Here is a 7,566-nt window from a genome sequence, read left to right as displayed (position 1 = left end):
AGAGTTGATAGTGTTAATTTTGGCAGTTATTGATTTCTGGATTGATTCTTGGTTTTTGTAATTGTGTTTCTCGTTGATTAGTGAAGATTATTGTTTGTTTGTATTAAGTTTTCATGGTATCAGAGCGGGTACGCTCTTATTTGCAGATCGATTGAAGTTTTAGGGTCGCATCTCTGGTTTTTTCATAAAAATTAATTGGGGCTTCTTGAAGATAGAAAGTGGTGTGTGTAGGTTCGATTGACGGCCGTTGTAATGTGGGTGGTAATCGTTATGAAAACCTAAATTTCTCAGAATTAGGGTTAGGGTTTTCTACCTGTTAATTGAAGTCTTTCGCTGATTATTCCTCTTCTGATTTCTTTCTGATCTTCAAAGGGGAGTCTTGCATTTATTCACACTATTTGGCTTTCTTGTTTGCTTATCTGTTTCTTATACGTGAATTTTTTGATTATAAGATATACAATTAACTGATTAATAAATCACTGTGCCTAACTCTTGATCCAAGTTCCTTGAGACTTGTGAATACCTGATCAAGCACATGTTAGATTAATTAGTCATTTGATTGTATTTGTTGATTCCGTTTCTTATTTGATTATATTTGTGTGTTCTTTGTGTAAAATATGGGTGATAGTACTTCTGCTACACAGATTAATAAGTTGGATTTCAGTGATCCATTTTATCTTCATGCTATTGATACATCTGGTACACCTATTACATCTGTAAAACTAAAAGGAACGGAAATTTATAATATCTGGAGTATGTAAATGTTATTGGCCTTATCAACAATGAATAAAATTGGATTTATAAAGAGAACTGTTGTAAGAAGTGAAACATATGATGTTATTGCATCCCAGTGGGATAGATCCAACTCTGTTGTGCTATCCTGGATTCTTGGGTCTGTTACAGAAGATCTTTATTCTGAACGACCCTCTCTACAAATACCTGCACAACCCTATCACACATTGGTGAATTATGCGAGTCGGTCTAATTAAACTATGAACAAAAAGCGGAATTAGTCAATGATATGATATTTCGTTATCAAGCACAAATATTAAGAAATAAATTTTACTATATCGGATAATTATGACAACTATATAATCGCCGACCTGGATTTCGATCCGATAAGAGGTTTGAATAACATTCAACTCGACCACATTCATAGTATCCAGCCAATTAGATTTACAGGACATTCTTCAAGTTAAATTGTACTCCCTCCGTCCCAATTTAATAGTCTACAGATAAAATGGCACACAGTTTTAGGAAATCCCACTAACTTCATTTATCCACCAATGAAATATTTTCTCTCTCCAGATCCACCAATCAAATATCCTCTTTCCTTTCTATTTATGAAAGTGGACTATTAATTTGGGACATCCCAAAATGGAAAAACAGGACTATCTAATTGGGACGGAGGTAGTAATATTTAATGTGTTGTTATATAAAAACTGGCAAAAGAAAAAAAAAATTAAATGAGCTTTTTCTTACGAGACTTTAGCGAAAATGTTAATTTGGAGGAAAAATTTTTGCGGGAAATATATTGTGTTGCCTAATTGTGGCGGCTATCACTTCAAAACATATAGCGGAAAATTATTAACGTTGGAGGGAAAAAATTTAAAAAATTAAATAATTTTTTTTTGTGTCTACTTGTTGCACCGATCACCTTGACGCACAAGGCTAAGTCTGAATTTTTTCAACGTTTGACCAAACGTAAATGAAAAGAAATTTAATTTACACATTTGCGGCGACGAATTCTCGCCGCGAACTTGATTCGTTCAATTCTTAGCGAATTTATCGGTGGACCCAAATGTTTGTCAAAAAGGAGAAAACTTTGTCGTTTAGTTCCTCTTTTTGCGGCAATATTGCGCTCCGCAAAAGACTTTGTCGCTTATTGTACTTTTTCTAGTAGTGGTACTCCCGCTCGTCCATATATCTTCACCCATTTGATTCAGCAGAAATTAAACGTCGAAACAGTAGATGGCAATAAACTGCTACGATTGGATGAATACGGATTTAACCCTAATCAACAAGCCTTTAAAAATACGCTAAGTATCTATCCTACGGAAAGCATCTACATAAAAAAGGGCAAACAACTATGAAGACAATACCAACCTGCATGGGGAGGAAACAAAAGTTTTGAACATGACGCATTCAAATTAAGTACGGTGGTGATGATTCAATAGTTTTTTTTTTTTTTTTACCAAAAAACTGTAACTTTATAAATATACGAGACCTTCATCAAAAAGATGAAGACTCGAAACAAAGATACAAACAAAGGCAACGAGGCCCCAAAACCCAAAACTAACAACTAAAACAAACTACAATCAAACTAACAAAAACACACAATCTAAAAGAACTTAATGTACGATCAAAATGAAAATAAAGACAACAATCCTACAAACCAAATAAATGTAAGAAACGAAGCAGAGAATTCACAAACCATCAATGCAAACCTTTCGAACCACCTCCCCGTGACCTTTCTCCGCCCTAGATCTCTTGCTCTTTTTTTGTTTTGGAAGCGTGCCCGAAACAATCAAATTGCCTTCCACCCTAACACAACCTTTAAGATCCTTTGCAACCTCCTCAAAAAGCTCGAAGCTTTACCTGATGAGCTACCTTCAACTTGGCCCACATCCGATGCAGGCCCAGGCCCATCGAACCTGCCACTGCCCACAACAACTTCATGACCCGTCTTCAACCCTTTTCTTCTTTGATCCAACTCGACCCGAACGACACCACCATTATCCATCATATTAACCACAGGCAGATCAACAGGACCACCCTTTGCTACCCCCAAATTAGCCAATCATCTGGCACACACATACACACCCCCGTTAAACTTCTCAAATGTCACCGAACCCCCACCATCGTCTCCTGAACTTAAACATAGAACCCATTTTCACATACAAAAGCTTTGAGAATCAAGAGCAACTTGAACGTTATCTAAAGAGAATGAAACCGAGGGTGACCTATCATAAATCAAACCAGTTTTACCAGAAGAGTTGTCATGACCGCCCGCCTATGGACCCATTATCACCGGAGAAGAAAAACCAAACTCAAAAACTCCATCAACCATACCTCCATAACCTTGACAAAAATTCCCAGGTCGTACTGTATCAGTTGTAGCATTTGTATCAATAAAACGATCATCACTACCAAAAAAAGAGAGTCCAGACTGGTTACCCGATTCAAAAGGACCACCACCCGAATGAACCACCTTCAAAACAGATTTATTAGAAACCAGCACAAAGTTTCCTGAAAAAGAAACCGCCTGTAACCCCTCCACAACCGACACGTCTGAAATCTCGTTGACCCAAATATGCCCTTTAGCAAGTGTATCGGTGATCAGCGTCAGCAAAATAAGCTCACGTATATGTTTAACACGGGTAGTTTCAATAGAAAAAAAAAGAGCCAAAGCTTAACAAACCAGACGAAGGTTGAGCCACCTTCACCTTCGTGCCCACCCTACCCGCAATATTCCTTATGTGCTCGTCAGATACAAACTTGGCCGAAAACCCCTTAATTCCACCCAAACAAACTTGAAAAACTCATATGGCTTAGGAGAAAAAGGGATCACCAATTCGAAACCGGACCCCTTGCAAGAATGTTGGAATAAGAATGCAAATCTTCACAAACAATTACCCAGGAAAATCACCTATCTTCCTGATATTCGATATACAAGCCTTGCATTTTAAAAGGAAATCCAAAACCATGTCCTCCACCAGAGGAGTTGAATCAACAATGAGTACACAAATCTAAACTCTCGACAACAGACTGATTAGGGGCAATGGTCATAAAAGACCGTGACCGATCGCCATGGTTGGACAGTCCACCATCACGTTGACATGGCCGTCCGACATAAATCAGTTTTCCAAAGACATTCGAGCCGTTCATCTCTTCAATCGCCAAAGTAGGATGTTCATTTCTTCGAAAGAAATAAAATAAAAATGCCGGAACGACCACGATTTGATTAGTTTGATCGGACCAAACATATCGAAGGAACCTTTGACCATATTGTGAGAAATCCTTTCCACTCTTCCGATAAAAATTGTATCAGACATGGTGAAGTGGAAACTAGGGTTAGGGTAAAGAACAGAAGAAGATGAAAATTGAAGAAGAAAGGAGAGAAACCCTAGCCGGAATCGTAGAGAAAGGTGGAAATGAATGGAAAAAACCTCCGATTGAAGAAGAGGAGAGAAAATGATCGGACTTCAAACCCTCCGGTTAAATTCTACCGTTGGACGAGTTTCCCAAGTCATAAAAAAGTTGTGTGAGAATATAATCAATATTCATGGTGTCAATCAAAATGATTGATCACTTTTCATGATAATTAGATAGCAGACTTTTTTGTATATCTACTAGCAATATTACATATTCAGGGTAGTTAATTAGTTTCTCTTTGTAATTTACAACAACAACAACAACAACAACAACAACAACAACAATACCCAATCCCATATGAGTGGGGTATGGGGGAGGTTGGATGTAGACAATCCTTCCTCTATCGTAGAATAAAGAGAAATCATTTCTCCACCCCGAGTTAAACACTCACAAGAGCGGAGAAAGTCTTCCCTCTCTCTATTCGACGGGTAAAGATATTGCTTTCAAGGGGACCTCCGGCCATAAAGAATGAGAAAAAGCAATAAAAAATAAATTAAATAAAAAAAATGGGGGATTACATGGCAAAAAGATGATCATGAGCATAACATAATGGGGATTACATGGCAAAGTTAATATTACTAGCCTTCATCTCTTCATTAATCTTCTTGGTTTATTAAATAAAACCTAATTAGTGATATTACCCATGACATATCAAAGCGGATCATGAGCATGCATGCACAAACAAACACAACTTCTGTTTATTAATTAACTAATAAACCTGTTGAAAAGATTGATGAGAGAGATCGAGTGGAGCAAAGTGATTTTGCTTTTGAGCACGATCATAACATAATGGGGGATTACATGGCAACTTAATTACAGATTTTCTTGTGTCAATTTGAGTCCTATAACATTACAAGATTTAATCTGTTAAAAAAGACTTTTTTTTCTTTCTTAAGGATCACTGTTTGACCTAACACGCTTTCAATCCATGCAACTATATAAAGCACCTCATAAATAGAAAGTAAAACATCCCAATAACTTGTACTTAAGTATTAAAAACTAAAAAACATTAATTTCAAGTTCAATAATGGAACAATCCAAAACAACATTGGATGTTATTATCGAATCCCCTGTTGGAAATATGTTCTCGGGTTGGCTATGGTTCGACCGTGGTTTGACCGTTGTACATATATTCCGAAGATATGTCCATGACATTAAATAATAAAAGTCCATTTATCCTATTCGGTCACACACAAAGGCCAATCGTAAATTGTTTGATATACCTTCTAATCGGAAATTAATTTATTAATCATTAGTTAATGGTTTAATAAATTAAGTAAGTTTTTTTTATGTGTATACATATACTTACAAATCTAAATATATAGAGATTTGATTAGATTTTGTAAATCATATTTTATATAATATATAAGATTTGATTTGATATAAATAAGATTTGATTTGATTTATAAATCTTATTTTATATAAAGATTTGTACTATAATCATATTTTATACAATATATAAGATTTGATTTGATATAAATAAGATTTGATTTGATTTGTAAATCTTATTTTATATAAAGATTTGATTTTGTAAATCTTTCAAAATCTTTATATTTGTATTATATGTATTATTGTATCAATTTTATTCTATATAATACCAAGTCTTGGTATTGAAAAGTGATAGAAACTTGAGATACAAAAACACACATACAAAATGATATTTTTCTTTCTCTTTTTCAAGTAACCAAAATACTTGAGATCTATAATTGGGTTCGGTTTTGGTGGAAATAAGGAAAAAGAAAAGATCCGTTAAGTAGAAGATATAGATTGAAACAAGGTTGAAACTTTGGGTGTCTACCGTTTAGAGGAACTCTTCTTTGGATTTTTCAGATTCGATCTTCAAAAGGCTACAAAGGTTGTATTCTAATCTTCTCTTGTTTAATTTCGTTAATTTTGTTTTGTTTGCTAAAGTTGTAACACCCTGATTTTTTTTTTTTTAAACACAGCGGAAGACTTAATTCACATAAATACCCTTAGTTAATTACAAACATGATTATCACAAATCATTATCTAGTTACTTATTACAAACCACCGGTGTTACGTTAAACAACTAGTTACATATTTATAAAAGTTAAGACATCAGAGTTCGTCTTGTCAAACATATCATCAACCCGACGCCCGTCCCTACCAGCACTAATATCCAAAACCTGCAAGGGAGGAGATGAGGGGGGTTAGCACGAGGCTAAGTGAATGAAATTATCTAACAGATCTAGCATACAGTACCAACTTGTACAACTACAGCAACTACAACAATCAATAACAGGCAGCTGACAACTAATAACTAGTAACTATCAACTGGCAACAATCAACTAGCAACTATGCTCCAACTAGAGACTCGGCGGCTTGTACGAGCACACGAACACTAGCTGATCAGTCTAGCGTCTACCGAAAGTCCTTACTACTGAATCCCCAGTATAGTAAATCCACACGCAGGTGATGCGTCATTCAGCACTATACTTAACAAACAGTAGCCAACTGGACCCAACCACAACAAGGTTGACCTCCCTGAGCTGAACCTAACAACAATAGGTTCCAACAGGCAACTACAATTTGTGCACACAACTGTTAAGCAACTACCACTATGAACAACTGTTCCTACGACTAGCATGGCAACTCTACGATGATCATTATTACAACATATCTACTAAGCATAGCAACTATAACAGTATAATATAGTAGCACAACTTGCTACTCTATACTACACCCGGAGATAATCCCACTCACCGATTACCAGCAACAGAAGGCACTCAGAATTCTAATCTTACTGAGCCTTCTCTTCGTCCTTATCACCTGAGAATAGACATAACACAGTCAATATACATATCTCAATCAATAGTATAATCAAATCATACTATAAACTAGGTCATAACACCATATATTCATAATTTTATGAGTCTACATCATGACTCCATTCAATAATGGCATACAGGTGCGTGCAAAACACGACATACACACTAAAACTCCTTTTCTAACCCAAAAACAGTTTGATCTAGTTTCTTAAAAGTTCACCATTGAAAAGTATTCTTTATTACGATTCTAACGATAGTTTATTCATCAAAAATGGAGTTACGTTTTGAAAGTTACGCCCGTTTCAATTTCATAAAAGGCACTGTAGCAAATAGTGGTACTGTAGCAACTCGGTACTGTAGCAAATAGTGACACTGTAGCAACTCGGTACTGTAGCAAATAGTGACACTGTAGCAATTCGGGCACTGTAGTAAAATAGTGACACTGTATCAACTCGGTACTGTAGCAACTCAGTACTGTAGCAAAATACTGTAGCAAAATACTGTAGCAACTGGGTTACGAACAAGAGTTGCTAATTTCGAATATTTTTTGCCCAAAACTCAATTTTTGAGCGATTTTGATCAAATTTTAAGCACATGGAAGCTACTAAACATATATACAACC

This window comes from Rutidosis leptorrhynchoides, chromosome 6, assembly GCF_046630445.1.
Source record: "Rutidosis leptorrhynchoides isolate AG116_Rl617_1_P2 chromosome 6, CSIRO_AGI_Rlap_v1, whole genome shotgun sequence".
Classification (NCBI taxonomy): Eukaryota; Viridiplantae; Streptophyta; class Magnoliopsida; order Asterales; family Asteraceae; genus Rutidosis; species Rutidosis leptorrhynchoides.
The sequence above is the reverse complement of the archived record's forward strand: the minus strand, read 5'-3'. Positions refer to the sequence as shown.